Raw genomic sequence first — 22,586 nt, 5'->3', positions numbered from 1 at the left:
ATTTTGGATAAAAATATTCCCTTTGTTGGTGAAGATGGCGGACCTGAAGGACTTAAGCTATGATAACATTTTATATGGACTTTTTGGATGCCCTACCCCGGATCAAAAAAGTATAGCATGGAAGACGATGAACTGCGCAAAAGAAGCTCTTTGGAAGGCCAGGAACATCCTGATTTTTAAGCATGATGTTTTAGCAATTGATGACGTTTTAGGACTTTGTTTTAGTGATATGTATATGTACTATTTATTAGATAAAAAAAGGAATGCCACCCTTTCAAGAAAATGGTTTGTGAGAGACTGGAACTCCAATATCTAATGTTTCACCACCATGTCCCTTTTATGGATTTTAATGTAAATTGAATTTTTCTTGTTGTTTTTATTCAATGTAAAAAGTGGAAATTATTGTAAACTGTACTTTTTTATAATAAATCATTGACACCCCCGCGAGGGGGTAGCCAACTGAAAAAAAAAAAAAAAAAAAAAAATCTGTTCTTATCAGTTTAATATCTGATACGTCCCCTATCTGGGGACCATATATTAAATGGATTTTTAGAACAGGGAGATGGAAATAGAGCTTGCTCTGTCCACTCCACGCATTGACCTGGTATTGCAGTATTTCCAGGACCGGTGCACCCTTTCCTTATGTGTTGACTAAAATCAGATTCCAAAAGTGTTTTTTGTGTTTGCCATTGTTTCTGTCTTTCTGAAGGGATCTCCCCTTTTAATCCCATTATTTCAACACCTGCTGGACAATGCATGAGTGATAATGAGCTAATTGATTAAATGCAATTAATGAATACATTGCCACCTCTTGTTTTGTGTCGTCTGTGTGTCTGTGTTTCCGGCATTTCACATTGGAACAGCTCATTCACCTTCCTTGTCTTCTCTCCGCCCTCCCTTTTAGGTAAGTTAAAGAGCTGCACCTGAGCCAGTCACTGATTGATGCAGCACCACAGTCAAATAGTGGAGTGGAGTAGGGGAACAGCAAACAGCCATTAAAGCCGCCCGCCCGCCCGCCACAATGGACCTACCTGTGTACACTAGATGGATGTGATGGAATGTACTGTCGTCCCTACATTTCAAGAAGGAGTAAGAATTGCAGTTGCAACAAAGCCTTGCTTGCCTACAAAGAGAGCAGCAATTTGGATTTGTTACTATGTTACCTAGAAGAATAACAAACTGTGCAAGGATGGAGGTTGTAGGAGCAAGGAGAAGTTGTCTGTAAAGTTGGTGGATGCTTATTTTCCATTTTGCAGTCCCTTGTCTCCCTCTTGTGGCCTCCTGGAGGCAACTAGCTGTGCAAAAAAAGACAGCCTGGCGGCCGGCTGTTGCAGTGTTGCCCTCTCAGGCAACACTGAGTGACTGACTGAGCCGCACCGTCTTATATAAAGTTCAGACGGAACTTTGCACGTGTCATAGTGGAGCCCTGAGGAGCCAGAGCCAGCTTTCTGACATCATAATGGGGCCTCAGAGATAAAAGCCTGGGCCCAGGCAGTGTTGGTCAGTGCTGCTCAGCAGGCAGCACTGGACTGGACTGGATTACAGCTGATACAAGGTGTGAAGGAACAAGGGGTGGCTGTGGGCATGCACTGGCTGCCGCTGCCAGTGTTTATCTGCATGGCAGCAGGGCATTTGGGCGTTGCCAGGAAGGCGTTTTTATGTAGATTCCTCCTCTTTCAGCACTGCATTGTGGTGCAAGCAAAAGAAGCAAATCCTGTCTGGCTTCCTCTCCGGCCTTTATTCACCTCCCGTGTAGCTGTGAGTGTGTGAGCCTGCAGGGCCCCATGGATTTGCCTAGAAGTAGGCTGAATCGCTGCAAGGGCTGAACAGCAGTATCGGGCAGGCTCGGGCAACGCGCGGCCCGTTCGTGTTATTGCTTCTCGGCCTTTTGGCTAAGATCAAGTGTAGTACCTGCTCAAGCTGAGGTTAGTAATCATCCCTGCCGGTGGTTCTTGGGCCATCGTAGGGGGATGACAGAACGCCGAGGTGAGGGCAGGGAACCACAACGGTCATCGCTCTGGTGTACGCATTTGGTTTAAAGGTACCATTTGTAGGTGACCAGGCGACCGCCGGATCGAGGTCATTAGGTCGGGTAGTTTGGAAGCCCGAGTTGCTATGTGCCCCAGGGCTGGTGACCCTGGGGTGCCCTAACTCACTGGGGGTGGGATCCCACTGAGTGAAGGCACACTTGCACGCACTCTCTTTCACGCTATATGAGCACACACCTTTATTCTCCCGGCCTTCTGGCTGGGAGATGAGGAATTTTTTATACCTGGCGGATGTCCAGGCTGTATCACAGCGCACATCCACTTATTTAATTTTGTTTTTCACTGTGTGTTTGTCACGTTTTGTCACAAGGATTTTGGGATGCGGTGCCCTTTTGGGACCCTCCTGAGGTCTAGGGGGAAAATGTGTGGCCATCTGGTTCCGTTTTCCCCTGCAACCCGGCCTCCCTTCTTCGGAGGGGAGGTGCACCTTTGATGCAGGCTCCAAGGTGGACACTGGGGTGGCAGCCCAGGTAGAAGCCTTGGAGTGTTGTTGGGTCTCCCTAAGCTTCGGCGAGGGGGGATCATCGATCCTTGATCCTCTAGGCCTAAGGCTTGGAGGGTCGAGGAATGGTTATGCGGGGCCTCTCTCTTTTAAGAGAAGGGCTGCGATAGACCGCATCATTGTGCACTTTTTGTGTGGCACTTCTGCACTTTTTATGCACTTGGGTGATAGAAAGCACGACTCGGGCTTTCAATAAAAAAAAATCTGTTCTTATCAGTTTAATATCTGATACGTCCCCTATCTGGGGACCATATATTAAATGGATTTTTAGAACAGGGAGATGGAAATAGAGCTTGCTCTGTCCACTCCACGCATTGACCTGGTATTGCAGTATTTCCAGGACCGGTGCACCCTTTCCTTATGTGTTGACTAAAATCAGATTCCAAAAGTGTTTTTTGTGTTTGCCATTGTTTCTGTCTTTCTGAAGGGATCTCCCCTTTTAATCCCATTATTTCAACACCTGTTGGACAATGCATGAGTGATAATGAGCTAATTGATTAAATGCAATTAATGAATACATTGCCACCTCTTGTTTTGTGTCGTCTGTGTGTCTGTGTTTCCGGCATTTCACATTGGAACAGCTCATTCACCTTCCTTGTCTTCTCTCCGCCCTCCCTTTTAGGTAAGTTAAAGAGCTGCACCTGAGCCAGCCACTGATTGATGCAGCACCACAGTCAAATAGTGGAGTGGAGTAGGGGAACAGCAAACAGCCATTAAAGCCGCCCGCCCGCCCGCCCGCCACAATGGACCTACCTGTGTACACTAGATGGATGTGATGGAATGTACTGTCGTCCCTACATTTCAAGAAGGAGTAAGAATTGCAGTTGCAACAAAGCCTTGCTTGCCTACAAAGAGAGCAGCAATTTGGATTTGTTACTATGTTACCTAGAAGAATAACAAACTGTGCAAGGATGGAGGTTGTAGGAGCAAGGAGAAGTTGTCTGTAAAGTTGGTGGATGCTTATTTTCCATTTTGCAGTCCCTTGTCTCCCTCTTGTGGCCTCCTGGAGGCAACTAGCTGTGCAAAAAAAGACAGCCTGGCGGCCGGCTGTTGCAGTGTTGCCCTCTCAGGCAACACTGAGTGACTGACTGAGCCGCGCCGTCTTATATAAAGTTCAGACGGAACTTTGCACGTGTCATAGTGGAGCCCTGAGGAGCCAGAGCCAGCTTTCTGACATCATAATGGGGCCTCAGAGATAAAAGCCTGGGCCCAGGCAGTGTTGGTCAGTGCTGCTCAGCAGGCAGCACTGGACTGGACTGGATTACAGCTGATACAAGGTGTGAAGGAACAAGGGGTGGCTGTGGGCATGCACTGGCTGCCGCTGCCAGTGTTTATCTGCATGGCAGCAGGGCATTTGGGGCGTTGCCAGGAAGGCGTTTTTATGTAGATTCCTCCTCTTTCAGCACTGCATTGTGGTGCAAGCAAAAGAAGCAAATCCTGTCTGGCTTCCTCTCCGGCCTTTATTCACCTCCCGTGTAGCTGTGAGTGTGTGAGCCTGCAGGGCCCCATGGAATTGCCTAGAAGTAGGCTGAATCGCTGCAAGGGCTGAACAGCAGTATCGTGCAGGCTCGGGCAACGCGCGGCCCGTTCGGGTTATCGCTTCTCGGCCTTTTGGCTCAGATCAGGGTTTATTGCTCTGGTCTGGGTCGGGGGTGCGAGTGTTCCTGTGGTAGCAGGAGACCTTTTGAGTGGCGATCCTCCTATGGTCCTGGACCGATAGGCTGAAAGATGGCAGGTATGGAATTTTCCTCAGGTATCCAGAAGACAGTCCGGCTGAAGGTGGAGATCTCAGACAGCGTGAAGAACAGCATCTCATACGTTGGACACGAAATTGTGGAAAAGATGGCGGGTATTTCCCTGGAAGATGATGTGTTTTGTATTCAGGAATCAAAGAAACAAGGTATCTATGACATTTCCTTTTATGTGGATGGGACCTGCCTGCTATTCTATGAATGTCTGAAGACTAATGCAGCAAACCAGGTACTGAGGAATGTCACATTTGTTCCGCTGTTTGAACTTGAGGAAAAAACTGTCTTTATCCATGTGTTTAACCCTTTCACGGATGTTAATATCCTAAAGAACTTTCTTGGACAATATTGTTTGAGTGTGAAAGGAGGGGTAAGGCAGAAAAGTATCCTTAACATATTTAATGGAACATACAAATTCTGGGTAAAGCTAAGACCTGATGAAGGCTGTATTGGGGGAGTGAGACACCCACCTGCCAATTTTTCTGTGGCTGGAAACAGAGGCTACCTGTATTACCAAGGACAGCCATCCTTTTGTAGGAACTGTTTTAAATTTGGCCATTTAAAGGAGGATTGCCCAGGGGTTAAACTGTGCAGGAACTGTAAAAATCCTGGACATGAGGCTGGGGCGTGTCCACAGCCTAGAGCCTGTGATTTATGTGGATTGACTGGGCATATGTACAGAGACTGTCCTGAAGTGGTAAAGAGGAGGGAAGAAAGAAAGAAGCAGGAGGAGGCTAGGAAGCAAAGGAATCAAATGGATCTTGATAGGAAGAGGGAGGAAGGAGCAAGATTCTTGAGGATGTCTGAGGAGGCTGAAAAAAGACAAAATGAAGCTGTGCAAGACCAGCAGCAGGTGGAGATGGGGGAGGGGTTGATTAGCCCAGCTGTGGAATCTCCCATGAGCATTTTGATTGATGAGTCAGCAAGAATAGACTGGTCTCTCTCCGAGGAAGATGAACCTCCTGGGGGGGAAGTGACTGTCACAGGTGCAGAATGTTTTTGTCCCCCCAGGAAAACGGCAAAAAAGCCACGTTTTGAGAAGGTGGAAGAAGAGGCGATTTCGTTGGAGAACCCATTCGAATCTTTATTTGAAGCCCATATGGATACAGGCTCTGGCGGAGAAGGTTCTTCCAAAGTACTCCAGAGGAAAATCTTAAAATAATGGCGTTGCTAAATTTTCTTCCTTTGGGTTGTTTTAGATTATGTCTTTGAAGTTTTTGTCATCCAATGTGCGTGTGTTTAGGAGTAGAGCCAGAAGAGCTCTTATACTAGATATATTAGCAAATCAAAATGTTGATGTCATTTGTGTTCAAGAGTGTGGATTGGATTTTGTGGTGGGGCAGGAGGAGTGGGTGCACGGGCCTGCAATATGGTCAGTGTCAAACAAAAATAGAAATGATGGTGTGGGGATTTTATTCAAAAACAAAAAAATAGAAATTTGCAGTTATACTGTTATTGAGGAGGGAAGGTGTGTGATGGTGGTGGTGAGCCACGTTTTGAGAAGGTGGAAGAAGAGGCGATTTCGTTGGAGAACCCATTCGAATCTTTATTTGAAGCCCATATGGATACAGGCTCTGGCGGAGAAGGTTCTTCCAAAGTACTCCAGAGGAAAATCTTAAAATAATGGCGTTGCTAAATTTTCTTCCTTTGGGTTGTTTTAGATTATGTCTTTGAAGTTTTTGTCATCCAATGTGCGTGTGTTTAGGAGTAGAGCCAGAAGAGCTCTTATACTAGATATATTAGCAAATCAAAATGTTGATGTCATTTGTGTTCAAGAGTGTGGATTGGATTTTGTGGTGGGGCAGGAGGAGTGGGTGCACGGGCCTGCAATATGGTCAGTGTCAAACAAAAATAGAAATGATGGTGTGGGGATTTTATTCAAAAACAAAAAAATAGAAATTTGCAGTTATACTGTTATTGAGGAGGGAAGGTGTGTGATGGTGGTGGTGAGATTTAATAGAGTGAATGTTCGTATAATTAATATATATGCTCCAGTTAATAAGAATGAAAGAGTGGAATTGTTTGAAAAAGTGAAAATGTTTTTGCCTGGGAAGGATCCGGTTGTGTGGATAGGGGACTTTAATTGTGAGATTGATGGAAAAAATGTGGATGTGTCTGGTAATGTGGTTAAAAATATTTTGTTTGATTTTCAGTTGAAGGATGTGATAAAATTATGTGGGGTAGACCCCCAAGATACATATTTTTCAGACAGGGGTATTTATAGTTCGAGACTAGATATGTGTTTTGTGTCGAAAGGTGTGATGGGTAAAAATTATATGCAAATGAGGGTAATATATTCAGATCATGAGTGTGTGATGTGTGAACTGGTTTTGGATGTGGAATGTATAAGTGGGAGGGGTTTATGGAAATTAAATGTTAATTTGTTAGAAGATGAGGAGGTGTATGGGAAATATGTTCATTTGTATGGGAGTTGGTGTAGAAGGAAGAAAGAGTTTGTAGATGTGTTGGAGTGGTGGGATTGGGTGAAGGAAAAGACAAAAGTATATTTTAAGAAAGCTGGTTATAGAAGAGCGGCTGGTAGAAGGAGAAAGTATGAGTGCTTGTATAAAAGATTGGGGTTTTTGAGAAGTTTGAAGAAGAATGGTTGGGAGGTGGATGAGAAGATTGAGGAAGTTAAGAAGAATATGAAAGAATGGATGGTGAAAAAGGGTAAGGAAATTATGTATCAAGCAAGATTGGATAAGTTAGAAAAGAATGAGAAATGTTCAAGATATTTTTTTAAAAAAGTGATTGGGAAGAAAGAGGATTTGGTATGTGTGTATGATAAGGATGGGAATGTGGTAAAAGGGAAAGTGGTGTTAGGAGTGGTTGAAGAGTTTTACAGAGAATTGTATGCAGTAAAGGAGTGTGATAGAGATTTGGAGTCTGAGGTGGTGGCTGTGATTGAGAAGCAGGTGGAGAGAATGGAGTGTGATAGGCTGATGAGAGGAGTTGGGGAGGAAGAGGTTAAATCAGCTATTGAAAGCATGTCAGTGAATAGAACACCGGGAGAGGATGGGTTGCCAGTGGAGTTTTATAAGAGAATGTGGGATGTGATTAAGCTAGATATGATTGAGATATATGTTTTTATGCGGGAAAAGTGTAGATTGGCGGAGAGTATGAAGAGTGGAGTGGTTGTGCTGATTTATAAGAAAGGGGATGAGAAGGATGTAAGGAATTGGAGACCTATAACTTTGTTGAATGTGGATTATAAGATTTTTGCTAAAATGATTGCCAATAGAATGAGAGATGTGATCGATCAGGTGATTGGGGAGGATCAAGTGTGTGGAATTCCTGGGAGAAGGATTGGGGAGAATCTTTGTTTGTTGAGAGATGTGTTGTGGGATGCAAGGGAGAGAAAGCAAGAGGTTAGTGTGTTGTCTATTGATTTTGAAAAAGCGTTTGATAGGTTGTCGCATGATTTTCTGTTTAAAGTGTTGGTGAGGATGGGGTTTCCTGGAGAGTTTGTGAATATGGTGAGGATGTTGTATAAGGGTGTGGGCAGTAAGGTTTTGATAAACGGATGGGTGAGCGAAGAAGTGAAGGTGTGTTCGGGTGTAAGACAGGGATGCCCTTTGTCCCCTATAGTCTTTGTGTGTGCTTTAGAACCATTATTAGAGATGATTAGGAAGGATAAGTGTATGAGAGGAGTGCAGATTCCAGGGAGTGGTGGGAAAGAGCTGAAAGTGTTGGCGTATATGGACGATGTGTGTGTGCTGTGTGATTCTTTTGCAGTTTTGAGGAGGGCGAAATTATTGGTGTCTTTGTTTTGTGGTGCGTCAGCTTTTAGGGTAAATTGGAAGAAAAGTGAGTATAAGAGGTTTGGAAGTTCAGGTATGAATGAGGACTTGGGTGTGAAAAGAGTGGACGGAGCAATTCAAATTTTGGGGGTTAAAATGGATGAAAAATTGGATGGAAGTGAGAGTTGGGTAGATGTGGAGAAAAGAGTGAGTAGGAAGTTGAGATTTTGGAGTTTGAGAGAGTTGACGTTTGAAGGAAAGATAATGGTGATAAAAAGTGTGATTTTGCCGATTTTTCTGTATCTTGCTGTGGTGTTTCCTCCGGGGTATATGGTTGTAAGGAAATTGAATAGAATTGTGTTTGTGTTTTTTTGGGGAACAACAATGGAGAGAGTGAAAAGAGAGACTGTGTTGAAGGACTGGGTGAATGGGGGTATGAATTTTCCTAATATTGAAGTGTATTTAGGGGTGAATGCGATGTTTGCAGTGAAGAGGATGCTGGGAGGTGATTGGAAATTTGCATGCATGGTGAGATTTTTGGGTGGGAAGGTGTTAGGGAAAATAGGATGGATGAAAAGAGATTTAAGGAAGCCGTATGCGTTTGTGAGTCCTAAATGGTATGAGTTTATTGAGAATTTTATGAGGAAGTTTGGATTGACAGCGGTGAAGAAAGAATGTTTGAAAGATAAGAAGAGTGTGTTTAAGTGTATAAAAGATATGGAAGTCCAATGTAATATAAATATGGTGAGAGGTCAGTGTGTTGGTAAGGTGTGGAAGGGGTTGAGGACAGATGGTATTACAAATAGACAGAGAGAGATTGTATGGCAGAGTTTGCATGGTGGATTGTCAGTTAGAGAGTTTCAGAAAAATCGTGGAGTTGTGAGGAGTGATTTGTGTCCGAGAGAGAATTGTGGTGGGAGTGAAAGTATAGTTCATCTGTTTTGGAATTGTGGGGTGGCACAGGGAGTTTGGAGGGGTATGGGTCCGTTACTTAAGGAGTTGGTTGGGATTAATAGGTTATGTATGGAAATAGTTTTGTTTGGGCTTGCGAGGGTAAGTCAGAAAAATCAAAGGGTATTATTTGTCATGTTAGCAATTATAAAAGAGGTTTTGTGGGATGTTAGGAACTTGTATGTGTTTAGAAAGAAAGATGTAACTGTGGAAGGATGTTTGAGAATGGTATTGGATAGGATGTATACAGTGTATTTGGTAGATAAGGAAAGGTTGGGGGAGGTGGATGCAGAAGGGATTTGGAAGGTTTTGAAGTGGAGGTATATGGTGAGAGTGTAGTGGAGGGGTGGAATTTTTGATATTGTTTCTGTATTTGCTTTGTGTTATATGAAAATTTAAAAAACTAAAATGAAAAAGCCTGATGATGATTGGATGGAATCGTTCAGAATGTCTTGGATACTGATAGTAAGTATCGACAGGATATGAACGAGTGTTTTTAAAAATAATCAATCCAAACCTGAAGGTTTTAAAAAAAAAAAAAAAAAAAAAAAAAAATCTGTTCTTATCAGTTTAATATCTGATACGTCCCCTATCTGGGGACCATATATTAAATGGATTTTTAGAACAGGGAGATGGAAATAGAGCTTGCTCTGTCCACTCCACGCATTGACCTGGTATTGCAGTATTTCCAGGACCGGTGCACCCTTTCCTTATGTGTTGACTAAAATCAGATTCCAAAAGTGTTTTTTGTGTTTGCCATTGTTTCTGTCTTTCTGAAGGGATCTCCCCTTTTAATCCCATTATTTCAACACCTGTTGGACAATGCATGAGTGATAATGAGCTAATTGATTAAATGCAATTAATGAATACATTGCCACCTCTTGTTTTGTGTCGTCTGTGTGTCTGTGTTTCCGGCATTTCACATTGGAACAGCTCATTCACCTTCCTTGTCTTCTCTCCGCCCTCCCTTTTAGGTAAGTTAAAGAGCTGCACCTGAGCCAGTCACTGATTGATGCAGCACCACAGTCAAATAGTGGAGTGGAGTAGGGGAACAGCAAACAGCCATTAAAGCCGCCCGCCCGCCCGCCACAATGGACCTACCTGTGTACACTAGATGGATGTGATGGAATGTACTGTCGTCCCTACATTGCAAGAAGGAGTAAGAATTGCAGTTGCAACAAAGCCTTGCTTGCCTACAAAGAGAGCAGCAATTTGGATTTGTTACTATGTTACCTAGAAGAATAACAAACTGTGCAAGGATGGAGGTTGTAGGAGCAAGGAGAAGTTGTCTGTAAAGTTGGTGGATGCTTATTTTCCATTTTGCAGTCCCTTGTCTCCCTCTTGTGGCCTCCTGGAGGCAACTAGCTGTGCAAAAAAAGACAGCCTGGCGGCCGGCTGTTGCAGTGTTGCCCTCTCAGGCAACACTGAGTGACTGACTGAGCCGCACCGTCTTATATAAAGTTCAGACGGAACTTTGCACGTGTCATAGTGGAGCCCTGAGGAGCCAGAGCCAGCTTTCTGACATCATAATGGGGCCTCAGAGATAAAAGCCTGGGCCCAGGCAGTGTTGGTCAGTGCTGCTCAGCAGGCAGCACTGGACTGGACTGGATTACAGATGATACAAGGTGTGAAGGAACAAGGGGTGGCTGTGGGCATGCACTGGCTGCCGCTGCCAGTGTTTATCTGCATGGCAGCAGGGCATTTGGGCGTTGCCAGGAAGGCGTTTTTATGTAGATTCCTCCTCTTTCAGCACTGCATTGTGGTGCAAGCAAAAGAAGCAAATCCTGTCTGGCTTCCTCTCCGGCCTTTATTCACCTCCCGTGTAGCTGTGAGTGTGTGAGCCTGCAGGGCCCCATGGAATTGCCTAGAAGTAGGCTGAATCGCTGCAAGGGCTGAACAGCAGTATCGGGCAGGCTCGGGCAACGCGCGGCCCGTTCGGGTTATCGCTTCTCGGCCTTTTGGCTAAGATCAAGTGTAGTATCTGTTCTTATCAGTTTAATATCTGATACGTCCCCTATCTGGGGACCATATATTAAATGGATTTTTAGAACAGGGAGATGGAAATAGAGCTTGCTCTGTCCACTCCACGCATTGACCTGGTATTGCAGTATTTCCAGGACCGGTGCACCCTTTCCTTATGTGTTGACTAAAATCAGATTCCAAAAGTGTTTTTTGTGTTTGCCATTGTTTCTGTTTTTCTGAAGGGATCTCCCCTTTTAATCCCATTATTTCAACACCTGTTGGACAATGCATGAGTGATAATGAGCTAATTGATTAAATGCAATTAATGAATACATTGCCACCTCTTGTTTTGTGTCGTCTGTGTGTCTGTGTTTCCGGCATTTCACATTGGAACAGCTCATTCACCTTCCTTGTCTTCTCTCCGCCCTCCCTTTTAGGTAAGTTAAAGAGCTGCAGCTGAGCCAGCCACTGATTGATGCAGCACCACAGTCAAATAGTGGAGTGGAGTAGGGGAACAGCAAACAGCCATTAAAGCCGCCCGCCCGCCCGCCCGCCACAATGGACCTACCTGTGTACACTAGATGGATGTGATGGAATGTACTGTCGTCCCTACATTTCAAGAAGGAGTAAGAATTGCAGTTGCAACAAAGCCTTGCTTGCCTACAAAGAGAGCAGCAATTTGGATTTGTTACTATGTTACCTAGAAGAATAACAAACTGTGCAAGGATGGAGGTTGTAGGAGCAAGGAGAAGTTGTCTGTAAAGTTGGTGGATGCTTATTTTCCATTTTGCAGTCCCTTGTCTCCCTCTTGTGGCCTCCTGGAGGCAACTAGCTGTGCAAAAAAAGACAGCCTGGCGGCCGGCTGTTGCAGTGTTGCCCTCTCAGGCAACACTGAGTGACTGACTGAGCCGCGCCGTCTTATATAAAGTTCAGACGGAACTTTGCACGTGTCATAGTGGAGCCCTGAGGAGCCAGAGCCAGCTTTCTGACATCATAATGGGGCCTCAGAGATAAAAGCCTGGGCCCAGGCAGTGTTGGTCAGTGCTGCTCAGCAGGCAGCACTGGACTGGACTGGATTACAGCTGATACAAGGTGTGAAGGAACAAGGGGTGGCTGTGGGCATGCACTGGCTGCCGCTGCCAGTGTTTATCTGCATGGCAGCAGGGCATTTGGGCGTTGCCAGGAAGGCGTTTTTATGTAGATTCCTCCTCTTTCAGCACTGCATTGTGGTGCAAGCAAAAGAAGCAAATCCTGTCTGGCTTCCTCTCCGGCCTTTATTCACCTCCCGTGTAGCTGTGAGTGTGTGAGCCTGCAGGGCCCCATGGAATTGCCTAGAAGTAGGCTGAATCGCTGCAAGGGCTGAACAGCAGTATCGGGCAGGCTCGGGCAACGCGCGGCCCGTTCGGGTTATCGCTTCTCTGCCTTTTGGCTAAGATCAAGTGTAGTATCTGTTCTTATCAGTTTAATATCTGATACGTCCCCTATCTGGGGACCATATATTAAATGGATTTTTAGAACAGAGAGATGGAAATAGAGCTTGCTCTGTCCACTCCACGCATTGACCTGGTATTGCAGTATTTCCAGGACCGGTGCACCCTTTCCTTATGTGTTGACTAAAATCAGATTCCAAAAGTGTTTTTTGTGTTTGCCATTGTTTCTGTCTTTCTGAAGGGATCTCCCCTTTTAATCCCATTATTTCAACACCTGTTGGACAATGCATGAGTGATAATGAGCTAATTGATTAAATGCAATTAATGAATACATTGCCACCTCTTGTTTTGTGTCGTCTGTGTGTCTGTGTTTCCGGCATTTCACATTGGAACAGCTCATTCACCTTCCTTGTCTTCTCTCCGCCCTCCCTTTTAGGTAAGTTAAAGAGCTGCACCTGAGCCAGCCACTGATTGATGCAGCACCACAGTCAAATAGTGGAGTGGAGTAGGGGAACAGCAAACAGCCATTAAAGCCGCCCGCCCGCCCGCCCGCCACAATGGACCTACCTGTGTACACTAGATGGATGTGATGGAATGTACTGTCGTCCCTACATTTCAAGAAGGAGTAAGAATTGCAGTTGCAACAAAGCCTTGCTTGCCTACAAAGAGAGCAGCAATTTGGATTTGTTACTATGTTACCTAGAAGAATAACAAACTGTGCAAGGATGGAGGTTGTAGGAGCAAGGAGAAGTTGTCTGTAAAGTTGGTGGATGCTTATTTTCCATTTTGCAGTCCCTTGTCTCCCTCTTGTGGCCTCCTGGAGGCAACTAGCTGTGCAAAAAAAGACAGCCTGGTGGCCGGCTGTTGCAGTGTTGCCCTCTCAGGCAACACTGAGTGACTGACTGAGCCGCACCGTCTTATATAAAGTTCAGACGGAACTTTGCACGTGTCATAGTGGAGCCCTGAGGAGCCAGAGCCAGCTTTCTGACATCATAATGGGGCCTCAGAGATAAAAGCCTGGGCCCAGGCAGTGTTGGTCAGTGCTGCTCAGCAGGCAGCACTGGACTGGACTGGATTACAGCTGATACAAGGTGTGAAGGAACAAGGGGTGGCTGTGGGCATGCACTTGCTGCCGCTGCCAGTGTTTATCTGCATGGCAGCAGGGCATTTGGGCGTTGCCAGGAAGGCGTTTTTATGTAGATTCCTCCTCTTTCAGCACTGCATTGTGGTGCAAGCAAAAGAAGCAAATCCTGTCTGGCTTCCTCTCCGGCCTTTATTCACCTCCCGTGTAGCTGTGAGTGTGTGAGCCTGCAGGGCCCCATGGAATTGCCTAGAAGTAGGCTGAATCGCTGCAAGGGCTGAACAGCAGTATCGGGCAGGCTCGGGCAACGCGCGGCCCGTTCGGGTTATCGCTTCTCGGCCTTTTGGCTAAGATCAAGTGTAGTACTTTAGGGTATTGCCTTGTTTCTTGGTCAGGAGGTGCCCTGGTACCCTTTTCCTTGGCCTGGGGGGATCGTTTCTCTTAGGAGAGACTTCACCCCTCTGCTGCTATTGGGGAGGAGGATTAGTCCAGGGCAACGGGGAGCGATCACTTGCCTGGCATCTAGGTGCTGAAGGTACTATCTTTGGATTTCTTTGGATATCGTTGGCTTTTGTTGCGGCAGGATGGAGGAAGTCCCTGACTACATGCGTACTCGGAATGCTGTTCGTTTTACGATGGAGGAATCTGGAGGACAAAGCAGGGACTTGGAGTTCCTAACGAAGGTACTCTTGCTTGATCTTTTCCAGCTGGAGAGACAATGGATATTGTCTGTAATGGACTATCCAAGAAGAGGAATTTTCGATGTCACTTTTTGTACAGAGGACATTTATCTGGATTTTCTGGACACTTTAAAGAAGAAGAAGAAGCAGGATCCAAGACTGGTTGGTGTGATTGTAACACCGCACTTTGCTCCTAGCAAAAAGTTGGTCATTGTTAAAATGTTTTCACCCTATGTGTGTAAAGACGATATAATATGCTTTCTCACTAAGTTCTGTGAGGAGGTGGTGGAGAAGGGTAAGGTATTTAATCCCTTTGGATTCTGGACAGGTAAATGGAAATTCCTGTGTAAGTTTAAGGCAGTTGGAGAGGCTGGAAACTTATTGCTTCCTCCAGCACGCTTTAAAATTGGCAGTGCAAGTGGGAATCTCTATTTTTTTGGAATGGGGATTTTTTGCCACAATTGTAAAGAGTATGGGCATGAGAAGGAGAATTGTGGAAAAATAATTTGTACAAAATGTTTTAAGGAAGGTCATAAGTATAATGATTGTGAGAAGGGCAAAGTGTGCAACATGTGTAGAGAAGAAGGGCATGTGTTTAAAAATTGTCCAAAAAAAAGTAAAAGTGAAGCAAAGGAGGAGAGTAAAAAGACCGTTAAAAGAAAGGAAGAGAAAGTTACCCCACAAAAAGAGGATAAACCACAGAAAAAGGGAGGAGCGGGGAAAAGTGTTGAGGTTAAAAAAAGTGATGAAACAAAAAGGAGGAAAATTGTGGAACAAAATGTAGTTTCAGATGAAGATAGAGCAGAAAGAGATAAACTAGTAAAAGACGTGGAGGGATTAAGAGATAAAATTAATTTTGAGAAGGTTCGGAGGCGGGTACGAACCTGTTTAAGAGGGAATATACCAGATTTTCTGGAGAGATATAAAGTGCCAACCTGGTTGGCATGTATTGTAAATTTGGAATGGGACGGTCAAGATCTTCGAGAACATCTTGTGGATATGCTTGGTGTAATCGCTGTAAGAAACGGTTTGTTTTATTAATTTTACTTTAAAAAAAAAAAAAAAAAGAGAGAAATAAAAATTATATTTGTTTTTTAAAAAAAAAAAAAAAAAAAAAAATCTGTTCTTATCAGTTTAATATCTGATACGTCCCCTATCTGGGGACCATATATTAAATGGATTTTTAGAACAGGGAGATGGAAATAGAGCTTGCTCTGTCCACTCCACGCATTGACCTGGTATTGCAGTATTTCCAGGACCGGTGCACCCTTTCCTTATGTGTTGACTAAAATCAGATTCCAAAAGTGTTTTTTGTGTTTGCCATTGTTTCTGTCTTTCTGAAGGGATCTCCCCTTTTAATCCCATTATTTCAACACCTGTTGGACAATGCATGAGTGATAATGAGCTAATTGATTAAATGCAATTAATGAATACATTGCCACCTCTTGTTTTGTGTCGTCTGTGTGTCTGTGTTTCCGGCATTTCACATTGGAACAGCTCATTCACCTTCCTTGTCTTCTCTCCGCCCTCCCTTTTAGGTAAGTTAAAGAGCTGCACCTGAGCCAGCCACTGATTGATGCAGCACCACAGTCAAATAGTGGAGTGGAGTAGGGGAACAGCAAACAGCCATTAAAGCCGCCCGCCCGCCACAATGGACCTACCTGTGTACACTAGATGGATGTGATGGAATGTACTGTCGTCCCTACATCTCAAGAAGGAGTAAGAATTGCAGTTGCAACAAAGCCTTGCTCTTAGCAGCATGTTCAGAACCACTGTTTCTGAGGCTAATTCTTGAACCGTAAGTCATAGACGCTCGATCTTGGCGGCATTCGTCTCAGCGCCTGGCAATTAGTATAGAAGCACTGTTTCCCACTGTTTCTGAGGCTAATTCTTGAACCGTAAGTCTTAGACGCTTGATCTTGGCGGCATTCGTCTCAGCGCCTGGCAATTAGTATAAAAGCACTGTCTTTGACTTCTCTGGATGTTTCCCAGGCGAGCTATTCACAAGTAAATCCTAGACGCTCGATCTTGGTTACTTTCGCTTTCGCGGCTGGCAGCAAAGTTCAGAACCATGTTTCTGTGAATAACTCTTGAACCGTAAGTCACAGACGCTCGCTCTTGGTTGCATTCGTTTCAGCTCGTGGCAGCCAGTCTAAAAAACACTATATTGGACTTCTCTGGATGTTTCCCAGGCGAGCTATTAGCAGCATGTTCAGAACCACTGTTTCTGAGGCTAATTCTTGAACCGTAAGTCATAGACGCTCGATCTTGGCGGCATTCGTCTCAGCGCCTGGCAATTAGTATAGAAGCACTGTCTTTGACTTCTCTGGATGTTTCCCAGGCGAGCTATTCACAAGTAAATCCAAGACGCTCGATCTTGGTTATTTTCGCTTTCGCGGCTGGCAGCAAAGTTCAGAACCATGTTTCTGTGAATAACTCTTGAACCGTAAGTAATAGACGCTCGATCTTGGCGGCATTCGTCTCAGCGCCTGGCAATTAGTATAGAAGCACTGTTTCCCACTGTTTCTGAGGCTAATTCTTGAACCGTAAGTCTTAGACGCTCGATCTTGGCGGCATTCGTCTCAGCGCCTGGCAATTAGTATAGAAGCACTGTATTTGACTTCTCTGGATGTTTCCCAGGCGAGCTATTGACAAGTAAATCCTAGACGCTCGACCTTGGTTACTTTCGCTTTCGCGGCTGGCAGCAAAGTTCAGAACCATGTTTCTGTGAATAACTATTGAACCGTAAGTCACAGACGCTCGCTCTTGGTTGCATTCGTTTCAGCTCGTGGCAGCCAGTCTAAAAAACACTATCTTGGACTTCTCTGGATGTTTCCCAGTCGAGCTATTGGCAGCATGTTCAGAACCACTGTTTCTGAGGCTAATTCTTGAACCTTAAGTCATAGACGCTCGATCTTGGCGGCATTCGTCTCAGCGCCTGGCAATTAGTATAGAAGCACTGTTTCCCACTGTTTCTGAGGCTAATTCTTGAACCGTAAGTCTTAGACGCTTGATCTTGGCGGCATTTGTCTCAGCGCCTGGCAATTAGTATAGAAGCACTGTCTTTGACTTCTCTGGATGTTTCCCAGGCGAGCTATTCACAAGTAAATCCTAGACGCTCGATCTTGGTTACTTTCGCTTTCGCGGCTGGCAGCAAAGTTCAGAACCATGTTTCTGTGAATAACTCTTTAACCGTAAGTCACAGACGCTCGCTCTTGGTTGCATTCATTTCAGCTCGTGGCAGCCAGTCTAAAAAACACTATATTGGACTTCTCTGGATGTTTCCCAGGCGAGCTATTAGCAGCATGTTCAGAACCACTGTTTCTGAGGCTAATTCTTGAACCGTAAGTCATAGACGCTCGATCTTGGCGGCATTCCTCTCAGCGCCTGGCAATTAGTATAGAAGCACTGTCTTTGACTTCTCTGGATGTTTCCCAGGCGAGCTATTCACAAGTAAATCCTAGACGCTCGATCTTGGTTACTTTCGCTTTCGCGTCTGGCAGCAAAGTTCAGAACCATGTTTCTGTGAATAACTCTTGAACCGTAAGTCACAGACGCTCGCTCTTGGTTGCGTTCGTTTCAGCTCGTGGCAGCCAGTCTAAAAAACACTATATTGGACTTCTCTGGATGTTTCCCAGGCGAGCTATTAGCAGCATGTTCAGAACCACTGTTTCTGAGGCTAATTCTTGAACCGTAAGTCATAGACGCTCGATCTTGGCGGCATTCGTCTCAGCGCCTGGCAATTAGTATAGAAGCACTGTCTTTGACTTCTCTGGATGTTTCCCAGGCGAGCTATTCACAAGTAAATCCTAGACGCTCGATCTTGGTTACTTTCGCTTTCGCGGCTGGCAGCAAAGTTCAGAACCATGTTTCTGTGAATAACTCTTGAACCGTAAGTCACAGACGCTCGCTCCTGGTTGCATTCGTTTCAGCTCGTGGCAGCCAGTCTAAAAAACACTATATTGGACTTCTCTGGATGTTTCCCAGGCGAGCTATTGGCAGCATGTTCAGAACCACTGTTTCTGAGGCTAATTCTTGAACCGTAAGTCATAGACGCTCGATCTTGGCGGCATTCGTCTCAGCGCCTGGCAATTAGTATAGAAACACTGTTTCCCAGTGTTTCTGAGGCTAATTCTTGAACCGTAAGTCTTAGACGCTCGATCTTGGCGGCATTCGTCTCAGCGCCTGGCAATTAGTATAGAAGCACTGTCTTTGACTTCTCTGGATGTTTCCCAGGCGAGCTATTGACAAGTAAATCCTAGACGCTCGATCTTGGTTACTTTTGCTTTCGCGGCTTGCAGCAACGTTCAGAACCATGTTTCTGTGAATAACTCTTGAACCGTAAGTCACAGACGCTCGCTCTTGGTTGCATTCGTTTCAGCTCGTGGCAGCCAGTCTAAAAAAAACACTATCTTGGACTTCTCTGGATGTTTCCCAGTCGAGCTATTGGCAGCATGTTCAGAACCACTGTTTCTGAGGCTAATTCTTGAACCGTAAGTCATAGACGCTCGATCTTGGCGGCATTCGTCTCAGCGCCTGGCAATTAGTATAGAAGCACTGTCTTTGACTTCTCTGGATGTTTCCCAGGCGAGCTATTGACAAGTAAATCCTAGACGCTCGATCTTGGTTATTTTCGCTTTCGCGGCTGGCAGCAAAGTTCAGAACCATGTTTCTGTGAATAACTCTTGAACCGTAAGTCACAGACGCTCGCTCTTGGCTGCATTCGTTTCAGCTCGTGGCAGCCAGTCTAAAAAACACTATCTTGGACTTCTCTGGATGTTTCCCAGGCGAGCTATTGGCAGCATGTTCAGAACCACTGTTTCTGAGGCTAATTCTTGAACCGTAAGTCATAGACGCTCGATCTTGGCTGCATTCGTCTCAGCGCCTGGCAATTAGTATATAAGCACTGTCTTTGACTTCACTGGATGTTTCCCAGGCGAGCTATTGACAAGTAAATCCTAGACGCTCGATCTTGGTTATTTTCGCTATCGCGGCTGGCAGCAAAGTTCAGAACCATGTTTCTGTGAATAACTCTTGAACCGTAAGTAATAGACGCTCGATCTTGGCGGCATTCGTCTCAGCGCCTGGCAATTAGTATAGAGGCACTGTTTCCCACTGTTTCTGAGGCTAATTCTTGAACCATAAGTCTTAGACGCTTGATCTTGGCGGCATTCGTCTCAGCGCCTGGCAATTAGTATAGAAGCACTGTCTTTGACTTCTCTGGATGTTTCCCAGGCGAGCTATTCACAAGTAAATCCTAGACGCTCGATCTTGGTTACTTTCGCTTTCGCGGCTGGCAGCAAAGTTCAGAACCATGTTTCTGTGAATAACTCTTGAACCGTAAGTCACAGACGCTCGCTCTTGGTTGCGTTCGTTTCAGCTCGTGGCAGCCAGTCTAAAAAACACTATATTGGACTTCTCTGGATGTTTCCCAGGCGAGCTATTAGCAGCATGTTCAGAACCACTGTTTCTGAGGCTAATTCTTGAACCGTAAGTCATAGACGCTCGATCTTGGCGGCATTCCTCTCAGCGCCTGGCAATTAGTATAGAAGCACTGTCTTTGACTTCTCTGGATGTTTCCCAGGCGAGCTATTCACAAGTAAATCCTAGACGCTCGATCTTGGTTACTTTCGCTTTCGCGGCTGGCAGCAAAGTTCAGAACCATGTTTCTGTGAATAACTCTTGAACCGTAAGTCACAGACGCTCGCTCCTGGTTGCATTCGTTTCAGCTCGTGGCAGCCAGTCTAAAAAACACTATATTGGACTTCTCTGGATGTTTCCCAGGCGAGCTATTGGCAGCATGTTCAGAACCACTGTTTCTGAGGCTAATTCTTGAACCGTAAGTCATAGACGCTCGATCTTGGCGGCATTCGTCTCAGCGCCTGGCAATTAGTATAGAAGCACTGTCTTTGACTTCACTGGATGTTTCCCATGCGAGCTATTGACAAGTAAATCCTAGACGCTCGATCTTGGTTATTTTCGCTTTCGCAGCTGGCAGCAAAGTTCAGAACCATGTTTCTGTGAATAACTCTTGAACCGTAAGTCACAGACGCTTGCTCTTGGCTGCATTCGTTTCAGCTCGTGGCAGCCAGTCTAAAAAACACTATCTTGGACTTCTCTGGATGTTTCCCAGGCGAGCTATTGGCAGCATGTTCAGAACCACTGTTTCTGAGGCTAATTCTTGAACCGTAAGTCATAGACGCTCGATCTTGGCTGCATTCGTCTCAGCGCCTGGCAATTAGTATATAAGCACTGTCTTTGACTTCACTGGATGTTTCCCAGGCGAGCTATTGACAAGTAAATCCTAGACGCTCGATCTTGGTTATTTTCGCTTTCGCGGCTGGCAGCAAAGTTCAGAACCATGTTTCTGTGAATAACTCTTGAACCGTAAGTAATAGACGCTCGATCTTGGCGGCATTCGTCTCAGCGCCTGGCAATTAGTATAGAGGCACTGTTTCCCACTGTTTCTGAGGCTAATTCTTGAACCGTAAGTCTTAGACGCTTGATCTTGGCGGCATTCGTCTCAGCGCCTGGCAATTAGTATAGAAGCACTGTCTTTGACTTCTCTGGATGTTTCCCAGGCGAGCTATTCACAAGTAAATCCTAGACGCTCGATCTTGTTTACTTTCGCTTTCGCGGCTGGCAGCAAAGTTCAGAACCATGTTTCTGTGAATAACTCTTTAACCGTAAGCTACAGACGCTCGCTCTTGGTTGCATTCGTTTCAGCTCGTGGCAGCCAGTCTAAAAAACACTATATTGGACTTCTCTGGATGTTTCCCAGGCGAGCTATTAGCAGCATGTTCAGAACCACTGTTTCTGAGGCTAATTCTTGAACCGTAAGTCATAGACGCTCGATCTTGGCGGCATTCCTCTCAGCGCCTGGCAATTAGTATAGAAGCACTGTCTTTGACTTCTCTGGATGTTTCCCAGGCGAGCTATTCACAAGTAAATCCTAGACGCTCGATCTTGGTTACTTTCGCTTTCGCGGCTGGCAGCAAAGTTCAGAACCATGTTTCTGTGAATAACTCTTGAACCGTAAGTCACAGACGCTCGCTCCTGGTTGCATTCGTTTCAGCTCGTGGCAGCCAGTCTAAAAAACACTATATTGGACTTCTCTGGATGTTTCCCAGGCGAGCTATTGGCAGCATGTTCAGAACCACTGTTTCTGAGGCTAATTCTTGAACCGTAAGTCATAGACGCTCGATCTTGGCGGCATTCGTCTCAGCGCCTGGCAATTAGTATAGAAGCACTGTCTTTGACTTCACTGGATGTTTCCCATGCGAGCTATTGACAAGTAAATCCTAGACGCTCGATCTTGGTTATTTTCGCTTTCGCAGCTGGCAGCAAAGTTCAGAACCATGTTTCTGTGAATAACTCTTGAACCGTAAGTAATAGACGCTCGCTCTTGGCTGCATTCGTTTCAGCTCGTGGCAGCCAGTCTAAAAAACACTATCTTGGACTTCTCTGGATGTTTCCCAGGTGAGCTATTGGCAGCATGTTCAGAACCACTGTTTCTGAGGCTAATTCTTGAACCGTAAGTCATAGAAGCTCGATCTTGGCGGCATTCGTCTCAGCGCCTGGCAATTAGTATAGAAACACTGTTTCCCAGTGTTTCTGAGGCTAATTCTTGAACCGTAAGTCTTAGACGCTCGATCTTGGCGGCATTCGTCTCAGCGCCTGGCAATTAGTATAGAAGCACTGTCTTTGACTTCTCTGGATGTTTCCCAGGCGAGCTATTGACAAGTAAATCCTAGACGCTCGATCTTGGTTACTTTTGCTTTCGCGGCTTGCAGCAAAGTTCAGAACCATGTTTCTGTGAATAACTCTTGAACCGTAAGTCACAGACGCTCGCTCTTGGTTGCATTCGTTTCAGCTCGTGGCAGCCAGTCTAAAAAAAACACTATCTTGGACTTCTCTGGATGTTTCCCAGTCGAGCTATTGGCAGCATGTTCAGAACCACTGTTTCTGAGGCTAATTCTTGAACCGTAAGTCATAGACGCTCGATCTTGGCGGCATTCGTCTCAGCGCCTGGCAATTAGTATAGAAGCACTGTTTCCCACTGTTTCTGAGGCTAATTCTTGAACCGTAAGTCTTAGACGCTTGATCTTGGCGGCATTCGTCTCAGCGCCTGGCAATTAGTATAGAAGCACTGTCTTTGACTTCTCTGGATGTTTCCCAGGCGAGCTATTCACAAGTAAATCCTAGACGCTCGATCTTGGTTACTTTCAATTTCGCGGCTGGCAGCAAAGTTCAGAACCATGTTTCTGTGAATAACTCTTGAACCGTAAGTCACAGACGCTCGCTTTTGGTTGCATTCGTTTCAGCTCGTGGCAGCCAGTCTAAAAAACACTATATTGGACTTCTCTGGATGTTTCCCAGGCGAGCTATTAGCAGCATGTTCAGAACCACTGTTTCTGAGGCTAATTCTTGAACCGTAAGTCATA

The 22,586-nt window shown here is 45.3% G+C and overlaps 4 non-coding genes and 4 pseudogenes across 4 annotated transcripts; all 8 read left to right on the top strand.

Moving 5' to 3' along the window:
* Positions 1-426: 426 nt before the first annotated feature.
* LOC142720471 (U2 spliceosomal RNA) lies at positions 427-638 on the top strand (annotated as a pseudogene).
* A 1,234-nt stretch (positions 639-1,872) lies between these two features.
* Positions 1,873-1,942, top strand: LOC142720477 (U2 spliceosomal RNA; annotated as a pseudogene).
* Positions 1,943-2,726: 784 nt separating this feature from the next.
* Positions 2,727-2,906, top strand: LOC142720523 (U2 spliceosomal RNA; annotated as a pseudogene).
* Positions 2,907-9,509: 6,603 nt separating this feature from the next.
* Positions 9,510-9,697, top strand: LOC142720528 (U2 spliceosomal RNA). The gene has a single exon (XR_012873305.1). It is a non-coding gene; the product is annotated as a U2 spliceosomal RNA (small nuclear RNA).
* Positions 9,698-10,931: 1,234 nt separating this feature from the next.
* Positions 10,932-11,122, top strand: LOC142720488 (U2 spliceosomal RNA). The gene has a single exon (XR_012873269.1). It is a non-coding gene; the product is annotated as a U2 spliceosomal RNA (small nuclear RNA).
* A 1,238-nt stretch (positions 11,123-12,360) lies between these two features.
* On the top strand, positions 12,361-12,551 carry LOC142720513 (U2 spliceosomal RNA). Its single transcript, XR_012873295.1, has one exon. It is a non-coding gene; the product is annotated as a U2 spliceosomal RNA (small nuclear RNA).
* A 1,238-nt stretch (positions 12,552-13,789) lies between these two features.
* Positions 13,790-13,900, top strand: LOC142720474 (U2 spliceosomal RNA; annotated as a pseudogene).
* Positions 13,901-15,225: 1,325 nt separating this feature from the next.
* Positions 15,226-15,414, top strand: LOC142720517 (U2 spliceosomal RNA). Its single transcript, XR_012873298.1, has one exon. It is a non-coding gene; the product is annotated as a U2 spliceosomal RNA (small nuclear RNA).
* Positions 15,415-22,586: the final 7,172 nt, after the last annotated feature.

This window comes from Rhinoderma darwinii, unplaced genomic scaffold, assembly GCF_050947455.1.
Source record: "Rhinoderma darwinii isolate aRhiDar2 unplaced genomic scaffold, aRhiDar2.hap1 Scaffold_499, whole genome shotgun sequence".
NCBI classification, from domain to species: domain Eukaryota; kingdom Metazoa; phylum Chordata; class Amphibia; order Anura; family Rhinodermatidae; genus Rhinoderma; species Rhinoderma darwinii.
Note: the sequence above shows the minus strand (reverse complement) of the source record. Positions and strands in the feature narration are given on the sequence as shown.